General features: G+C 36.6%; 1 protein-coding gene across 3 annotated transcripts in view; it reads right to left on the bottom strand.

The window, feature by feature from the left end:
* The window catches only part of LOC129763209 (sodium-independent sulfate anion transporter), a 119,810-nt gene extending 100,633 nt beyond the window's left edge, over positions 1-19,177 (bottom strand). For 2 of the 3 annotated variants that reach the window (XM_055762089.1, XM_055762088.1), the window contains exon 1: positions 18,440-19,177. The gene's annotated coding sequence lies outside the window, so the exon portion shown is untranslated. Of the gene's footprint in view, positions 1-17,373; positions 17,450-18,439 lie in introns of those variants that run through there. The other variant, XM_055762090.1, reaches the window with a different exon arrangement.
* Between the last annotated feature and the right edge of the window lie 1,980 nt (positions 19,178-21,157).

Genomic DNA, 21,157 nt, shown 5'->3' with positions numbered 1-21,157 from the left:
GGGCAACATATGTATACCCCGACCATGTATCAATACGACGGCCGCGCGGAATATCCACGGCCAGAAGGTTATGTTATCTATTTGGTGGGACCAGCTGGGTGTGGTGAATTATGAGCTGCTAAAACCGAATGAAACCATTACGGGGGACCTCTACCGACGACAATTAATGCGTTTGAGCCGTGCAATGTCGCATGTCGCGAAACCGGTCAAAACAAACTTGGAAACGCTGGAATGGGAGGTTCTATCCCACCCGCCGTATTCTCCAGACATTACTCTGCCCGATTAATACCTATTTCTATCGATGCAACATGGTCTGGCAAATTTCACAAAAATTTGACCGAAAATCGACATTTTGGGATTTAGTAAAAAAACCAAAACTTTGAGTGCTTTGAGGCATCCCTGAATCATATCCGATTGCACAGGTCCAAATATACATGGTCGATTCTTGAATTCGATGATGATTTTTTTTCCATACATTCATTGCCACTCAATTGTATATGTATACCGTTCTATATCTGTGTAAGCTATTTTTGTGTTCATACAAACGTTACTAACATCTCCGAAGGAACTGTGCAGTTTGATATTATATTACACAGAACATGATTTCTTTACGAATAAAGCAAATCTGATTTTAAAAAAAATGTTTTTTTTCTTCTCCCGAAAATCTGTCACCATATTTGCTCTATGCTTACAAGCTTTGACTTCCAGCTCCGTACCCTTGAATCAAATAACTGATTACATGGTATAAACGACGAACTTCCAGTCTGTCAAAACCATCCCTGTCTCTAGATGTCTGTAGATCAAATACAGAAAAAAACAAACAATCTATTTTTTTTCTTGTGATGCATCGTTACCCCTGCACCTTACATTCAATATCCATTATCGATCAAAGCACTGCTTTGAAATGAGTAACGCGAATTTGATTCTAGTGCGTGTGTTCATACATGCGTGCCCCGCTCCTCTAACAGCACTTTGGTTGCATGTTTTCCAACTGAACAGCTGATAAAGCCGGCGTTTTCGATTCTCTCCGCGCAATTGCATAATAACGCCATTTGCCTCTGCAATTATTGGCGCAGTTGGAACAGATTTTCCAGATCATGTGATGCAAGTCCGGATAGTGATGTCAAAGTATGTGTTCCTGAATACTAGGCGAGGACTGAGTATTGATATCATATGTATCAATTTTTGTCCATGAACTATCTGTTCTAAGGAGCCGTTTTCGAAATTTCATAAACCTGAAAGTTCGGGGTACATACTAAAATTACAATATCAAATCGTATTGATAGCTACCTCATTGAAACCATTGCAAATTGACTTGTTATAACGCGAGCTCGGATTCGATACGTATCATTAAAACAATTCACTTATCGAGCAACATTTACGGCAAACTCCAATTGGTCGACCCCAATGGGAAACTTCTGCGTCATCACTCGAGCAGTCACGTGAAGGGTCATTATAGGCGCTAAGTGCAATCCGCCGGCGGCAAGCTGTTTCTTTTTATCTTGGCGAGTGTAATTCCCCGTTCGAAAATAAGTCACATTCTGTATGGCCAGCGTGCGTGATCTGCGCCCATGCCCCGCGGTAATTGCCGAGAGTCCTTAACATAAATTGTGTCCGTTGATTCGTACCCACTCGACGGATGTTTATGTATTGACACTATGTGATTGTATTGTATAAATACTATATTTTCGGGTATGTGAATCGAGTTGTATTGAGGTGTTGATGGAGTGCTGTTAATTTTATAAAGTGAGCATGTTGTCTTCATTATGTATTCTTACCTTCTATACATCATTCAACTTTTCAAATGGAATGACATGTATGTTTTGAAGAAGTGATTTTGCTATAAAACGAACGCGGTTATGATACTTTTTGTTATCGATAGTTTATGTGCAAGAAAAATTACTAAAGCGTAATTTACATGACTAGAGTGTACAATTTCACCAACCTTTGGATTTACTAGTTTTATTTTAACATGGGCATCATCCAAGTTACGACTATTTTGAATCTTTCGATACTGTTTCAAAAAATGTTTAATGGAACCTTCAGCATAACATATTTTTGCTGGTTGCTTCTTACAATAAAAAATGATGTTGATTCAATTTTGCCACAGTTCGAAACAAACCGCCCCCCCTCCCGTCCACGCCATTCCATAGATAAATTGTGTGAAAATGGATTTGTGTGCCAGACAGCTGTCCACTACTGTAATTTGTATAAATTAGTTCAATGTCGATTAGGATATTGAATCATCGATTTCCTCACATCGAGCTACAGACAACCTATAACAAACACCATTGAATGGTTTGCAGTCTACATTTTACGCTAGTAAAATTATGATAATCCCATTTGATATTACTGTATAATCAATACTATCCACAAAAATCGGCTCGTCTAGGCTCGTGAAATGACGCGTACGATTAGGCACGTGATGAATACTTTTTTTAATCGAAACAAAACAAAGCGCCATTAATACAAAGAAAAGAAAATCAGATCAAAACGCAAGCTAAATTTATTTCGGGCCTCATGAATATTCGATTGACTGCATTATCATCCCACGAGCAGCGAAGAGACTGCTTTATAGTGTGAAGCTGCTATAAACATTAGCTGAAAAATAACGTTTATGCAAAGTAATTAAAATTAATCGTTTTGAAATGCTTCAAAAATTGAACAATGACGACAGCTTCCCCATCTCGTTGGAACCGCTGGAAGTAATCAGCGAAAGGATCGAAATGTTCGGCAGTGCCTACCCAAATTCGCATAGTTGACGTAAGAAAGCAGCTGTCGGCATTGAAGGCGTCCCCGTCATCTGCACGTGATAAGTGACACACGTATGTTTGCTATAAAACGCCCTCATGTTTTGATTGACCAAGGTTACATCGAAGTGCCGAAGGATGTAACGAAGAAACAAATGCCGACGTCAATTTTATGACTGGATTAATCGTTAAAATCAACGCGGCGGTACAAGTTTTACCGTCATGGTGAAAGCTATACAAACCGGCCCATCGAATGTCATAGATGGGCACGTGATGAGATACTTACTGCGTGCGTAATATGTGTTACGTAAATTTCGCCGACGTCAGCTTATTTCGCTAAATTTTGCAACACTCGGCCTACAATAACGACTCCAAATAGCCCAAAACACAAAATGCATCCCGTACGCCCACAATAGTTTAGTGAACCAAGTCAAAGTGATCTCGGATGTGACAGAAACGCGAACGAGTCTTCTCTCCGTGGGTCTTAGCTTGAACGATATATAACGATATGTGGAGGCAGTTTCAATCATATTCAGCAAATGATGGGTGGTTTCAAGAGAGCCGATATTCCCGAATGCGGAGTGAAACCCCACATACCTATGACCTCTTCGTCAACATCAGGGTTCATTGCAACATTTTTCCACCATATTTTGATGAGTATGTAACGATTTTGATGTGGTGACGTTTACACCAGACTTTGCATTGGAGCAAGTTTTCTTAAGTTTACAGACAGTTATTCCACTGTCGCTAGAATCCGAAGAATACTGAGGGTAAGTAATTAATTCAAAGAGATATTCGTGCAGTTTTGCCTCTGTTTCAATTGATCTGTGAGATGGTACATTGTCTTGATGGAGTAGAACGATTTTCTTCTCTTTAACAATTACATACATCCAGTGGCGTTGCGTGACCGGGTGACACCCGAGGCGGGTGCTATGAGTGTCACCTCTTCAATCAACATTTGTTATCCATGTTTTATTGTGCTCAATTGAAAGTTAAATATACTGAACCAGAAAACCTGTTTATTCAGCCATTCCATGCCAAACTACAGTGCTTCTCAGATTTTCGTGAAAAGTGGTAGTTTTGTTCTTTATCGCAAAACATTAAACCCGTATTTTTTTTTATTTTTTCAGTAGGGTGACCATTTCCATTTTAGGGTTGTCGGAAAAATCAACTTTTTCCTCTTTTTTCCAAAAATGACTTTTTTCTAAAACTCATAACTTTTGAAATACTGGGAATACTGGACGTCGATTCAGATGATCAACGTATCAAATTAAAATCAATCACTTTTTTCAAAAAATACTATACATGCAAAAAATCGAATTCTGCTCTCGTTTATATTGCTTGTATTCGTTTTTTATTGTTTTCATAGTCTCGGGACCAGAGACACTATATTTCCAGAGAGGCGTTTTTTTTGTTTCTGGTTTATGATTTTTCGAAGTTAACCGATGGTTAGAATAATCAATTTTTTCCTCTTTTTTCCAACACAAAAATTCATAACTTTTGATCTACTGGATCGATTCAGACGATCGATACATGAAATTAAAGTCAATTAGATAATACTTTTTGAAAAATATTAGACTTGCGAAAAAAAAAAGGATTTTGATTTTGTGATTATTTATTGTATTAGTTTTTTTATAGTTTACATTAGGGTGCCAATGAAAATGGTCATCTCTAATTTCAAAAAGTTACCTCATAAAAATGTTCACCACCTCGAAAAAACACCCTGTGCTCTAAATATTAGCTCAATCGGACTTAAGGGAGAGATTGGCGCAAAGCGGTCAAAGTTTGAATTTTTTGAAAATCGATAAATCATCTAAGGGGGGAGTAAAGGAAATCGGGGTTTTCGAAAAAAATGTTGATGCCAAATGTCTAAAAATTGCATGAAACGTCGAGCTTTACTGTTATCTCGAAAAAAATGTTTTAAACAAAAAACTTCCGTTTTTCCGGCATCTCGAAAACAGTTTTTTTTGTCAAAAATCGACACTCTTGGACCGAAAATCGGGGTTATCAAAAAAAATTGTTAACGCCAAATGTCTTGAAATTGCCGAGCTTTACTGTTATCTCGAAAAAAAAGTTTGTCAAAAAAACTTCCGCTTTCTCGTCTGAAAAATCGATTTTTAACCAAAAAAATTATCGAGATGACACTAGGTCTCGACGTTGCATGCAATTTTAAGTCATTTGGCATAAAAAATTTTTATTTGAGAACCCCGATTTCCGGTGATTTTTCGGTTTTTAAAAAACTCAAATTTTAACATATGCAACACTAATAAATGAAGTTCGAATGAGCCAATATTTTGCATAGGGTGTATTATCGTGCAAATCAACATTTCGCAACAAGTTCCGAATGAAAAATCGAGATAATTATTTTTATTGGCACTTAACACTTTACGGACCGCTCACGAGATTTCTCGTTTTCGCGTTCCATCTTTACGGACTTGTGTGAAATTAGCGGATGAAAGTTTTTGTTGTGTAAACTTGCACACAACAAAAACTGTTCAACGTCGTGCTGGATTTAATGAATAAAGAACTATTTCTGTTGAAATTGATTGTTTATCAAGTAACAACCTTCAAAATCATGCTCATTAGGTAGAGAATTGAATCATTCATCTTTCAACATAATTCGTTTTTTTCTTGACTGTTACAGAGAAAAGTTATAGACTGAAACGTGAGCATGGGTCAATATAGGAAAATATACAGAATTTTGAAAATCAAAAAAAATGTTCGAATAGAGTTATCGAAGTTCTTCGATAGAGAAATCTTTTACCTATCTTCCAGCTACAATTTTATTAATCGAAAAAGGGTATTAGAAATATTATAGGTCCAAGTTGTATGGAAGAAATTAATTATGTTGAAGAAAATTGAAAAAAAGTTATTTGAAAGGACCCAAACCACATTCTCGAGATATTACTTATTCGATAGAGTGTATTTTTATCTATCTTTAACAAAACTTCCATTGGTCGGAAAAGGGTCTAAGGAAAGTTCTAACCCAAAACCTATACAACTTGTATGGAGCAAATTAATTAATTTGAAGAAAATTTAAAAAAGTTATTTAATAGGACCCGAAACACATGTTTGAGATAATACTCATTGGATAGAGAATACTTTTATCCATCTTCAGCCAAATTTTCGTTGGTCTGAAAAAAGTCTGGGCTTATGGGCTAAATGGGCTAAAATGTATACAAGTTTTAGGAGGGAAATTAATAACTTTTTCACACTTGAAAAAAAATGAAGCAACAGAGTGCGAAGTCGAAATTTTTAGGCGATTTTTGAAATGCTTTAAAATCGTGGAATATTAACGCATGAAGATGGGATATAAATCTCTTTAAAGCATAATTTACATGGTCATTACAAGCATAGTTTACATGGTCATTACAATCGATTTCTTTCTGTTTTTTGAAAGATAGCAAATCCAATTAACGTTATCAACTATTTTTCAATTGATTTCTATAGCGATGCTGTGGACCATTCAGTACCGAGATATTATTGTATGAACGAAAAATTTCGAATTCGTATAGTTCAATAAATAATCATCGAAACAGAAAACAGTTTTGAAAACTCTAATAAATTCTATACACCCAGGATTTGTTTACGCGGGGAATAGAATTTTGTTATAATCTGTCGCGGTACACCATAGTGTGTATTTTGAGTATTTTCTCAAATTTTAATTTCCGAGCCTATTGAGAATGGGGAAAAAATAAAAACTCATTTTTTCACTATAGCTCTTATAATGAACTATATAGGAGAATTATAAGAACTATATAGGAATCCTAAAAAAACATTCAATATTTCAAGATTTTTTTAGTACTTCAATTTTTTAGGAATTTATTTTTTGATTATATTTCTCGATATATCATAGTAAGATGCACTCAATATTTTTTATAATTTTTTTATCTCGAAGCTATTGAAATGGCATGCTACAAATTGAAAGGTACATTTTTCACCATAGATCCTATGGTGAATTACATTCGAAAAATAGTCAAAATTTCTATACACATTTTTTTCGAGATAACACTAGCCCCCTTTTTCCGCGCGGCGAGTGACGTGAGATTGCAAAGATTACTACTTCATTCTGGAAGCCACTTTACTTTTTAGCTCCTATTTGACGCTCGAGTCGATAACAAATGAGGACACGACTTCAAATCTCACCTAGTGACGAACTATAGTCACGCCATTCGCCTACGGGAATGCAGTCACTTGAGCCATCTCACGTCATTCACCGCGTAGAATAAGAGGGTAGATCTCGACGTTTCATGCAATTTTAAGACATTTGGCATCAAATTTTTTTTTCGAAAATCCCGATTTCCTTTACTTCCCCCTTGGGTGATTTTTCGATTTTCAAAAAACTCAAACTTTGACCGCTTTGCACCACTCTTCTTTAAATCCGATTGAGCTGATATTTGGCATAAAGTATTTCCACTCTATTTTCTTCCTCAATTGATATTATATTTTAGTTTGAATTTGTTCTGAGCTGGACCTACTTCATACCGGAGGGACAAATAACACAGAACATAATCAGAAACTGCTGATAGTGGGGACTGTGCAATTGATCTAGTATTCGAGATCTTGGCCAAATCGCAAAAAAAACTTCAATATTTGTAATCAGCCCATCGTAGTTTGCAATTGGGCATAAATAGGTTGCTCAACATTATAATGAACACTTTATCGAACCTTTTTAGCATCACATCAAACTGCTTCTCCTAAATTTACGACCACTTATTTGACAACCCTTCTAGGGATCTAATGTTTATGAAAACCGTCAGGTGGTTTTTGGTGAGAATCATATCAACGTTCACTGATTTTTTTTGCGATCAAAAACATCGAAAAGAAAAGATCGTTTTTCGCGATTTTTTAGAGTACAAAGAATCGATCCAAAAAATCGGAAATCGGAGAGGAAAAGATCGTTCTTCAAAATATCGATCCAAGATCGCTCAATCGCAGTATACGAACCCCATTAACCCTTTGCGGTCGGAATTAGTTTCCCTTGGAAGAGATCCTCTTATCTTTCCACGCCAATAATCTTTTGTTTACATAGAGTACCGTTAACTATTATCCATATAAATTGCGTATTAATTCGTGAACAAGTTCACTAAACATTGAAAATAGTTTAGAAAAATGTAAACTATAATTATAACTATTACATATAGAATTTACTAAGATTCTTGCTGTGGTGGCTGAGAGCAGCCTACGACCGCAAAGAGTTAATTCCGCTTTTTTGTTTTGCTTTATCTACGAAACCTGAACTCCTCCGTTTGATCCTGACATGGTTGGGTTATTGTTGGAAGATGTCAAAAGGCTCATAATGAAATTCAAACCGTCATCACAATAAAGGTTCTTTTACATGAACTTTTTCATAGTGAAGTTTTTCACCAAATAATACCGCAAATCACTGACGGGCGATGTTAACTCAAAATATTGAAAGATTTTTTTTTAATTGTTTCATAATACGCTTATCATGTTCTGATTTGCTCAATACAATGGAAGAATGAAAGATTGATATGGCACAGGCACCGCGTCGATTTTCATGCCATCTGATGGAGAGTACTTCTGTATTTATGCACCACATCACTTGTGCATCTGCACTGGGATGTACGTTTCGAATCGTAACGAGAGCGTTACGGTTGGGATGCAAGAATGTGTACGTTAATACCTTTATACCGGCTGAACGAAGGGGTATGATATAACTGACTAACCGAAAACTTTTTCCATAGCTCAAAAACTGCCTTCAGAAGGACCATTTGGAAAGTTTACTGCCGTTGGCGGTGAGAGCTGCGTTCTTCGGTGGAAAATTGAAGGTGAAAATTTGTTCCGCAGCGATTGTTGTCGACGCCGCCACCCCACCACACTTCCGATTAGGTTCGAATTTTCTGCTACTCTTTTGAGTGTTTTTTGGAATGCTGGAAATGTAATTTTGCTAAGAGATACTGAGAAACTACTTGGATATTCAGTAAGATCAGTGTTTCAATGCCACTCTAGACAGCTAGCAATCAACAGTACATGTATATTTTAATGCAGTATTCTAGTCTAGAAGTTTGAAAAAAAATCAATTTTTTTACTTCATATTTTTGTAGATTAGGCATTCAAGAATATACCTTAGCAAGGACATATCGAAAATCCCATTATTTACCGAGCTAGAGCCATTTCAGTGATGCGGTATCTAACTTGGTACGGCCATAACAATGAACGTCAAACGCGTTTTTCTTGAAACTAGTTTTTTCAAACTGGCGTACACGATATCTCAAGTTCTACTGAACCGATTCATGTTAAATTTATATGAATACAATCAGTATGCATCTGTCTATCGCATGAACCTCTGAAAAATAACATTTTCCAAATATTAATATTTTTAAAAAATTGGGAAAGGTAAGAAAAAACGTTATAACCACGTTTAGTTTTTCAAACGGCCACCATTTTGTCAAAAAAGATCTTTTTGACTTGTCCAAGGTTCATGCGATAGCGGCATCTTTGCTGATTCAGAATCTGTTCGATTTTTTCGTTTCAGATAACCAGAAGGTCTGGAATCGTGTATGCCATGGCACAACTTTTTTTTGAAACCCCTCTCTTCATTAGCTTGTAACTATCCTAGTTATGAATATTCGTTCTCCTTTAAATTTTTGATTTATTTTTACGGAGCTCAAAGAAACGTCCGAAATTTATGTCTCTACACTAGAATACTCCCTTAAGCGTTAATTTAAAATTCGGCTCAAAGTGGTGTTTTATTGCTTCGCTTCGAGTCCCTCAGTCAATGAAGGCATTCATTTATCGGTCCTTCTCAGTGCTGCCAAAAGTATGTGAAAAAAAAGTTTCGTTCTTGAGAACGTTTGTTTCTCGCCAGTTATAATTTTAGAATGTGCCTCAAGAATGTGGTCGTGTTTTGGACAGCACCCTTCTAGCTTATTTTTTTCTTTTTGCGACATCTTGATGCTGCTCTAATGGGACATTTTTGTAAACATCCTTTGTGTAAGTTTCTACAGCACGATCTATTTTTAGGAGTGTTTTCAACCATTTTACGAGATTATTTGTTTTTGCACGCTTTTCTAATGGTTATTTGCATGATTTTCAATGATTTTCCTGTTTTTCACATTTCACAAATCACTGTATATGAATTGAAGTTAACTTTTCCGTACTAAACAGATTTTCTATGTGATAGGATAACAAGACTCTTTGCAATTGGTGAAGAAATCGAAAGAATTTCACAAAATTTATAGAACAAATTGTTATGTCACGTTTTCTTCTAGTGCAGATTTTTTCATTGATAAAAGAGGTATTTTTATCGACTTAAATATTAAAAACAGAAACGCTTTTATTCTGTATACAGGCAAACCTTTTTTTGTGCAGAGAATAGGGAGGGAAGGGGGGTGGTTTAGCCATACAATTGAAGCATACATTTCTGCATAATTTGAGAACTAATCAAACAAACGGAACAAATTTGGCATGTGAAGGTTTCAGGGTGCAATTAATGGTTCTATGGTGGTTAGATGCTCCTCCCCATCTCTTAGGGGCCGTACAAATAAAACACGAATTTCTACATTACTCGAGAATTAATAAATTAAAAGAAATCAAATTTGGCATTTGGAGGTTCTAGGGTGCAATAAATGTTTTTACGGTGGTTAGATACTCCACCCCCTCTCTAAGGAGGAGCTGCCATACACATGAAAGACAAATTTCTGCATAACTCGAAAACTCATCAAGCAAATGGAACCAAATTTGGCATGCGAAGGTTTCAGGGGACACTAAACGTTTCCATGGTGGTTCGACACATCTACCCCCTTTCTAATGACATGGGGGCTGCCATACAAATAAAACACAAGTTTCTGCATAACTCGAAAACTAATCAAGCAAACAGAGCCAAATTTGGGATGTGAGGGTTTTTGGGTACGAGAAATGTTTCTATGATGGTATGACACATCTTCCTCCTTTGTAAAGGAGAGGGGGTCCCATAAAAATAATGCACATATTTAAACCAAACATATTCCAACCAAACATGACAATTGAAAATTTTCGGAAAACTAAAGGAAAATGGTAAAATTCGAAAAATTCAATTCGCATGTGTTCTACAATTACATATTGACAAGCGGTGTTAGTCTATTTAATGTTTGCGAAATTGATCTTCGTTCGAAAGTGGAAATGGACTTTAATGTGATAAAACGCACTCCTATATCGTCTTCTATCTATATGAGTAAAAATGGATCGCCGAATGTGTTGATAAGAGCCAAAAAGGAACTGTCCGATTCAGGACTGTCTTCATTCTATCATATTTTCTGTATCAAACATTTATTCCATGCAACGGAGAAACATGTTATTTGCAAGTGGATGAAAAATCTTGCACGAGAATTGTGTCTGAAAATAAGCTGATATTATAATGTCGAGTTTTGGTAGAAGTACTGAAATTTTATAATAAAAAATAATTTAAAAGGTTAGATTAGAAGATCAATCAATGAACAGTTCTGCGATTGGTCCCATGAACGTGCGTTTAGTAGAAAAACGTGGATGTGATAACGGGAAATAAATTTTGGACGGAACGAAGTTTGCCGGATCAGCTAGTATACTATAAAATAAAAAATAGATGTTGAATAGGCTCCTTTAAACTTAAACTTTAAACTGAGTCTGTAAAAATAAACAATTTATTAAAACGAAAAAAATAAAATAAGCCGATCACGAAATAAAATTGTATTAAGAGTGCAATATCAATAGAAAAAGTACCAATTGAAAAATGCGAGAGAGATAAAACAGCATTGAGAAGACAAAACTCACCAAAATGCATCCGTAAGGATGAAGTACTGATACATAAGAAGCAGATAACATTTGAGCAAAAGTGAACATTCAACACTTAGCGCACCTGACGAATTTCACCAATGGCGGTTTGGTTCAATCATTTGTTACAGAGAAAGTTTTGTCAGATTCCATCGTATTAATCATCATGGGTAAAATTTGATATACCGTCTAATGCTAAATGAAAGAACTAGTTTCCTTGGCACCAACGACAAGACAGCGGCCGGTTTTACATAATCTCGTTTATTGCTGGTTGAACCTGCAGCATGAACGAGGATGCCGCTCGGATATACACATACAATGCAAACGTATGCAAACCAGCTAGGTGCCGACTTTCACACCCCGGCTCAGCGGAATTGCTAACGGCAAGGAATAATTATTGTGTTGTATTATGTAAAAGAGCGCAACTCAAGTTCATGCTTCTACCACTTTCTATTTCAATGTTAAATATAAAAATTTTTCTGGATACGATTTTCATAATCAATCGCAGAATTTCGAAAGAAAGAATTTTCGAGCTATAAACATGAATCAATCAACTCGCACCATTATCGTTTCTATATGAGATGATGCTTAACATTAATGCAAAATTTGACAGGTTGCGATTATGGTATTAATTTGTGCCCGAATTACAACTACAAACAACCACACAATTTCAAATTGCTAAGATAAGATAAATCATCATTATTAACAAATCGTTTTCCGTTCCATCTAACTGTAATTTATGGCCATGAAAGAAACTCTAACGAAACAGGTTAACACACATTCCAGTAACCCTTTAGGGTTATGTTATGTCTGCGCGAACGCACCTTCCCCACGGATACAATCGCTCATCGTCAGACCCTAATCAACAGAGACTTGGAGTTGGGACCTTTGAATTGACTGACGTAAAACCGTGCTTCTTTCGGTGATTATATTTGTTCTCCTTCTTCATGTCAAATTTCTTTTCCGGGCGCTTTCTGTTTCGACGTTTCGCTAATTTGCTATCGCTATTAGTGATTTCCTCTTTCAATGAGCTTTGCTCGCCAATTTTTCGAAGAGTACCCAATGGTGTGTATCTAAATAAAAGCACATTGTTTGATGCTGCGTGACTGGAAACTGCTCGCTGATTCAACGATGAAAATCAAGATCCAGAAGGTCAAGTATTTCGTACACTTCTTACATGTTGTTTTCGAACTTGAGTGGTTACAACACCCAGTTGAGCCTATGGGTTGCCCCTGAACGGAAATTAATGGCAAAGAAAAGGTAGTTCTAAACCGAGCACTAACTGTAGGTCATAGAACGGATGCCGGTTTTCTTTGCATGTTTATCTTTCAAAACCAATTTTACAAACGTATCGAAACAAAATATCGTTCATGTAGCATGAGTTTGATTCGATTTTAATATATATTTTAACATAATAGAATCCTTTCACAGCATGATAAATCATTATTGTTAATCTGTTCAATAAGCTTGATCTTTTGAAGCATATTCGACATAAATGATAGAATAAATAAAAAATAAATTAAATAAAAGTTAAAGTTGCAGGGCATTGAAAGCATGTAATAATTAAGTTGTATGTTTATTTTAGACTAGCTGATCGATTTCATGAATCAATGAAAATGGCGTTTAAATGCTGGCCATGACTCGATTTACAATTGTCAATACGCGGCCGAAATTATCGACGACACTTTCCAAATACGGAAGCTTCCATGCTATGTAGGGGAAATGGGGGGAATTTAGACCCCCTAAGCAAATCGCCTAATATTTCCAAACCAATACGGTCTAACTAAAAAATGGCACATTGTACACTGATCTACACTTGTTTTCTCTCAATCAATCAATCTCAATCAATCTCAATCAATAATGTTTTGAATCACGTGAATGATATTAGGAAAAAGTAATCCATGATTTTCTCGGTAGCTAGTGATTAATTTAGTGATTAATATCTCGCGTAATATAAATCATACAATTCCAAGGTCAGGGTCGTCGTAAAGGTAACATTTCACACTAAAAAAAAACTTATGCTGTTTTTTGTTTGTTCCATTTAGTTGTGAGTGTGAGTTTCAGAGTGTTAGCAAAGCAACTCAACAAAGATAAAATTCGGTACTTTTTACGCTTTTTCTTTTATAAAGGCGAAAATGCAAGCTAGGCCGTTAAAATTGTGAATGGTGCCGACACTATAACAGTAAAATACATGCAATTATTTTTTTATTTTAATTTTGTTTGTTAATTTAAATTATTTTTTTATTTTTTTTTAAGTGCTATACATTAAATTGAAATCTCTACAGTCAACAAATGGACCGTTTGAAGGTAGGTTCCAGAATCGGAAAACACAGGAGATGTTTTGTTCCATATGAGGACGACGCAAGGCCACATAACTCCGGGAGCTTGATTGGGATGTTTAAATGCATCCACAATATAGTCCGGACCTGGCATCAAGCGATTACCATCTTTTTCTCGCTTTGTAAAACTTCCTGAGTGATAGGAAATTGGGATCAAGAGAAGATTGTGAATTCTGTTGCTAGAGTTTTTCTCCAATAAGGACTTCTAAGAGAGAGACATCATGAAGAACCTTTGGAATTGCAACAAATTTTGCAACAAATTGAAATTGGCTTAGCAACGACAAGGTTAATGCATTTTAAGGATCGAAAAATTTGATTGGATGATAGTATGCTATCCAAATTTAGAAATAATATGTATAAGCATCATCAAACACAGGAGTGATTCAAGACTTGCAAATTTAGTATTTGTAGTAAGTAAATGTGATAATTGGGAAAAGTTAAATGTGTATTTTTTCATTCTAATAAAATAGATTTTCCTCTGCAACAAATATTTTCGATGGTACAAATTTTCGGTATAGATTTTTGGAATAAAAAGTACAGATGAAAAAGATTTTTACCCCTTCCGGTACAGATGAAAATGTGGCAACACTAGCGATGATCCTGTGTCTTTATCTTCATCAGAGAGCACAGATTTCGATGTTTACCTTAATAACAAAGAAGCAAAATGACGTCGTCTCGCAAAAGCTGCCATTGAACATCTTTCGAAGAGATTGAAAAATATGACCGATTGTGAAAAATGACAGTACAACAAGTGATTCCAGCGTTTCCTGAGCTCAGCGTGGATGTTGCACGAACGAACGAAGCCAGCATAGAAAGTTTGTTCTCTGCTTTGAAATTGGTGAAGTCCGACCTTTAGCCTCAACGAAGGAAGATCTGGCTGATGCAATTCTGTTTTTCATTACTATTCTATTGTAAATTATGATGTTTATTTTTGTTATCTAATCAGAGAAAAACGTAAATAAAACGTTCTAATGAAAAACCTGGTTTCGATTTTTTTTTTCAGCAGGAATCGGAATCGGAGTTAGAGAATGGGGAGGAGTGTCGATCCATTGTCCCCTAAAACCTCCACATGCCAAATTTGGTTCAATTTGCTTGATGAGTTCTTGAGTTATACAGACCCACCCCTCCTTAGAGAGAGGAAAGGAGTGTCGAATCACCACAGAAACATATATTGTCTGAAATCTCCACATGCCAAATTTGAACCCATTTGCTTGATTAGTTCTCGAGTTATGTACTGCCCTCCCCTTCCCTCCCTCCACATACCAAATGTAGTTCCATTTGCTTGATTAGTTCTGTAGTTACGTAGAAAATTGAGTTTCATTCGTTTGACAGTCTCCCCCTTTGAAAGGGAGGAGAAGTATCAAACTACCATAAAATCATTTCCTGCCCCCTAAAACCTCCACTTGCCAAATTCGATCCCATTTGCTTGATTAGTTCTCGAATTATGTGCTTCCCTCCCCTTAGAGAGGGGGAGGAGTATCGAACCATCATAGAAACATTTAATGCCCTTTAAAACCTCCACATGCCAAATTTGGTTCCATTTGCTTGAATAGTTCTCGAGTTATGCAGAAAATTGAGTTTCATTCGTTTGACAGCCTCCCCCTTAGAGAGAGGGGAGGAGTCTCAAACCATCATAAAAGCCCTTCCCCGGCCCCAAAAACACAAAAAAAATGGTTCAGCAATTTCCAAGTCTATAAGAATCAGAAAGTCAGACAGAAGACAGACAGACAGAAATCCATTTTTCTATATATAGACTAGCTGACCAGATATACTGCGTTCCGCCCAAAAGGTTTTTTTTTGTTATCAATACCTTCAAACATTTACGTTTTCTTGCTAAGCGAACGTTCATGGGTCTAATCGCAGAACTGTTTATTGATTGATCTTCTAATTGATCCTTCACAATTTCCTTATACTATAAATTTCCTAGTACTTCTACTAAAACATTGAAATTTCTAATTATCTTCAGAATGAAATCTCGTTCAAGATTTTTAAATCACTTGCAAATAACATGATTTTCCCTTACACGGAATATATATTTTATAAAGAAAATATAATAAAATGATGACATCTCAAATCAGGCGATTCCTGCCCCTTTGCTTGATTAGTTCTCGGGATATGCAGAAATTTGTATTTCATTTGTATTTCATAAGTGTGTCCAATTGTATTTCATAAGTGTTAATGATGAGATGGCTGTGGAATTTGTGCTAGGAGCTCCGTCAATAGGTTTGTTGATAGAGGAACCACGAGTAATACGGATAGTGGGGGTAATATGGACAGGTGGTTGATTTGTATAGCTATATTTCGAATTTTAAATTTCTGTTAATGAGAACACCTTCTACATATTATTCTATAATATTTAAGTCACCCTATGGCAATGAATAGTGATCGAAAGAGGAAAAGGGAAACAAAAACCTTAAATCATACACGATTCCGCGTGTGGATGTGATTTTAGCTGTTTCGATATTAAGCATTTTGAGTGGTTTAAAATCAAAATTCAATTCGCTGATGGTTATATTTCGGTTCGAGAGTTAACAGAGAAGCGATATAAGGTATATACAGAGAAGTAAATTCATTTTTCAGTGGAAAATTTAAATTATTGAAATAATTGTACTGGTGGGATAAAACGGACAGTTGCCAGTAGGAGTGAGATGAGCTGTGAAAAGTCTGTTTAATCTGTTTCTGAGGAATGCGTCTATAAATGGAAATCAAATCGCCAAATGTGGGCGGTTTAGAAGCTGACTGGAAGCAAAAGCAAAATAGTTGAGGGGCTGTTCGTTTATACTGCTGAAAACGACGACATCACATCTAGGTGGATTAATTCGATTTGTTCTTCATTCAACGGACATTCGTGATGAGTTGGTTGAATAAAATTATTCCTGTCGCGATCGATAAACCTCTACGTTTTATATATTACAAACGTGTCCATGCTACCCCCACTATATGTCCATATTAGCCGCATCGAAAAAAATGTTGTACTTTTCGGTCTGTTTTAATTTCAGTAAAAAACATTGAAAAACACTTTTTTTTCAATATTTGGCCGAGAAACAATATATTGGGTTGCAAGAAAATGCATAAAAGTTTTGGGAAACATGAGTTTCCAAAGATATAATTGAAGTTCTTCTTAACATGTCCGTTTTACCCCCACCACCCCTACGCGCGTTCCAGGTAGAAGGTAAACATTCGCGGTGGTTGTTTTTGACGGGTAGGAGATCTTCACTGCCACGACTAATTGTTATGATCAATTAACAGGTTTAAAAATAAAACTTTGAGAACAATCGCTATACATAGCTTTTATGGATGCATTTCAGCAGATGCCTTCACTCTTAATTTAGTGGACCAATGCCACAAATAGCATTTTTTCTGTTTTCTTATCATTATTATTAATTAACACTCATTTCAACCAGTGACTATATGTTATATTTTTGTGCAATACCGTCTGCTTTTGGTTGAAACATTAGAAGGGTACGTATATAAAGTATATGTCTTTTTCTTATCTTCGATGCTCTTTTACTGTAGCGTAGCCGACAACTTACATTAAACGTCCAATCATGAGACGGCTTCATATTAAATATTGATGTGTGTTGACAATAGAAATCCGGATCCTAGTGGTGAATCATTGATACAGAAACAAACATTTCGTAACACATATTCAATTATAAAATCCGCTACAATCGCGATCTGCTTAATTTCTTCCCAACTAATGATATGTTTTTAATCGTGAGCTTTCTGGGATCTGGGTACATGTAATCACAGAAAAAATTTTATTCACAAGAAGAAAACAACTTTGCACCTCAGATCGCCGTACACTGCGGTGTACGTATTTTGTAGTGAAATAAACAAACAAGAAAACGAAACACAACACAACACACGGTGAATGAACCACAAAATAAGCCGCACATTCACTGGCAGAAGTACTTTTTCGGCAATGGATTAACGGTTTTCAGTAGCCTTGACAAGCTTACACAACAGTGTAGCGGAATTGAAGGAACTAGAAATCAAACCACGCGTAGCAAACTTTTGTATCGCCCATAAACTGCACAGTGCTAATTGTGTGTGTATGAAAACTGAATATGCATTCGGTGTTCTTATCACTCATTAACGCATGGAATATTACTGAAGTAGATCGAGCGAACTTCTTGAACAACATTACCTTCCGGATATTTTTACAATGCGTATGTTTTGTAGCAACATAGAACCCTGTTTGATCTTACTCCTACCCGCAAAACTCATTAAAAATTCATTAATGAACCGAGACGGCTACAACGTTGAAGGCAAACACTTTCTAACCTGTAGCCGTTAGCTGTTGACCAATAGACACTGGCGCAGAGTGTATGTGTATTAGCCTTATTTAGAAATAATCAATTCCTCATTTCCACGATTGCAAAACCGTGCTGTACGCGAGCTTATAGCACAACTTCATGCAAAACACATGCTTCTTTTTGCATTTTGTTATCCCTCTGTAACTCGTAAGCACGTGTCGATCGCCCGTCAAAAGCTGCGCGGAGACGATGCAAAGATAAGCTTCGTTGCTTATGTGATTCAGCTGTGGTCGCAAATTTGCCCCGCTCGCCAAGTCGCGTAATCGAAGCTGAAACATACCTTTTAATTTCTCGAAACGCCTTTTCTCTCGTATTGTGGTCCGCAAACCGCAATTACTTCCTAACGACGATACCAACACTGTTGCGCCGATTTCACACCGACAGGGGCGATTTTCCGAATTTGAAACAGTATTGCTTTGCCAGCTTCGGTACCTTTGTGTTCAACACAAAAACCAACAGCGATGTTATCTATTTAGAATTTTAAACCATTTATGACACTTTTTTCACACAATTCTTCCGAATTCTTTGCGATCACCGATTCATCAAACGCAACTCGTTTATCATAAGCGCCAGGAATGGACAACTCGAAGATAGGAATGAATGTCACTTCTTGAAATCGTTTCTTGCGGATATTCAAGTCTTCAAATCAGCTGTTATGACTTTTCACACACGTCCGTCAATTTTCGTCCGAAAACATCAACCAACACGAATGTCCATTATAGCGCCTCAAACTGCTAGCTGCAACCGAACAAAATAACGTACACAAGGAGTTCCTTCTCAGTCTGGCCGCCGCTTGTAGAAACCTCGCATTTCCCAATAAAGCAAGCGATTCTACACTTCCGCTTAGTTTTCCGAATCGATGTGCAATTTGTCTCACAATGGGCGCAAGAGTTCGCGTCAGAGCACGGCTAGAACAACCAGTTCCTCCGTTACTTCCAGGTGCACCGCAGCAAAACGACAAAACAAGTAAAAACGAAAAAAAGTGCAACTAGGCAAAAATGCGTCTAGTTCCAGCGCAAACTCGTAAACAACTGAGCCTGAAACAGCTGAACATGTGCCGAACTTAACACAATCGTGTGCAACAGCCAGAGCGGTAAAAGTGTGTAAACAAACCATTTTCCGTGGTCGTCATAAGTGGATACCTATCGATAACCTGGCTCTGACTCGGCACGTCACATCGCACCGCTGACTTGGCGCATACATCGCGCATCGCCCCATAGCGATCCGATGATCAGCTTTCCATCGCCGTAAATCTAGAGCCGCCACCTGTCCGAGTATCGCACTCTGGCTGCGTGTTCTGTGTGATGCATTGGAAGCAAAAAAAAAAATCATCCACTAGAGGCATCACGCGAGATGATCTTCCATTCCGTTTGAAGAGACAATTTGTTGTAGCGCTTTGCACAACACGCGCATGCACACTATTGGTTGGTCTCGTGCAACATTTAGAAAATGTAGCTAGCGACAAAACAAAAGTACAATTTTCCATATATAGCATAGAAAATATCAAGTATAATCTTGAATTTGGGAAGATTAAATTTATGAAATGCATTGATTACAAGAATGATTGATCTATACTGCTTTACCTACTGGTATATTAATTTATACTTCATATCACGTGCGTATTGTCTTGCGAGAACGAATGTTACGAAACACAGTGAATGCAAAATTGCTTGCACTGTCAAATGGCGGTCTTTGCTATAATGTTAATATTAATGCTAGGATTATATACTATGGTTACGTTCTTTATGCCTACATATTGTCACAATATATTGAGAAGATTTGATGTCAATAGAGGGAAATTTTGGACCGTTCTTTTGCGTAAGGTTCAACTCAAATTCAAAACATTTCGGAACGATCAATGAAAAGACCTAGTATTTGTAAATGTAAATGCAGCAATTCTTGAGGGTTTATAAGAGACTACCCAGAGACCGCCCAGAATGGATTTTTTTTCTCTTATGAATACTTTCAAACATTCACGTTTTCTTACTAAGCGAACATTCATGGTTCCAATCGCAGAGCTCTCCATTGATTAATCTTCTTATTGACGCTTTACAATTTTTTTTTACGATAAATTTCCTAGTAGGTGAGGTGGGGGTAATACGGACATGTTAAGAAGAACTTCAATTATATCTTTGGAAACTCATGTTTCCCAAAACTTTTATGCAGTTTCTTGCAATTCAATATACTGTTTTTGTACCTAATTTGACAAATATTTTACAAAAAAATTAAACTATAATAATAAATTTACTGAAATTAAAGCAGACCGAAAAGTACATTTTTTCCGATGCGAGTAATATGGACAGGTTTGTAATATGTGAAACGTAGAGGTTTATCGATCGCGAGAGGAATAATTTTTTTCAACCAAGGTCTGAATTCATCACGAATGTCCGTTAAATGATGAAAAAATCGAATTAAATCACCAAGAAGTGATATCGTGCTTTTCAGCAGTATAAACGAACAGACCCTCGACTATTTTGCTTTTGGTTCCAGTCAGCTTGTAAACAGTCCACATTTGGCGATTTGATTTCCATTTCAAGACGCAGAGAATTCCTTAGGAACAAATTGAACAGATTTTTCACAGTCCATCTCACTCCCACTAGTCGAATCACCGAAAATTGCACAACGAGAATGATTTGCTAGTCCCAAGCGTCATTCTGTGTGTTCTTTGTGCAATTTGGTTGGTTCAGGTCAATCACGGAGAGCAACTACGAATTGTACAGTCTACCCAAGCTCAAGCTCAAGCTCAAGTCCATCTCACTCCCACTAGCAACTGTCCGTTTTACCACACCAGTACAATTATTTCAATAATTTAAATTTCCCGCTCAAAAATTAATTAACTTTTCCGTACATACCTAACATCGCTTCTCTGCTAACTCACAAACCGAAATATAACCATCAGCGATTTGAATTTTGATATTAAACCACTCAAAATGCTCAATATCGCAGCAGCTAAAAAACATCCACACGCTAAAATTACATCCACACGCGGAATCATGTA

The sequence above is a fragment of the Toxorhynchites rutilus genome, chromosome 1 (genome assembly GCF_029784135.1).
Source record: "Toxorhynchites rutilus septentrionalis strain SRP chromosome 1, ASM2978413v1, whole genome shotgun sequence".
Taxonomy (NCBI): Eukaryota; Metazoa; Arthropoda; class Insecta; order Diptera; family Culicidae; genus Toxorhynchites; species Toxorhynchites rutilus.
Note: the sequence above shows the minus strand (reverse complement) of the source record. Positions and strands in the feature narration are given on the sequence as shown.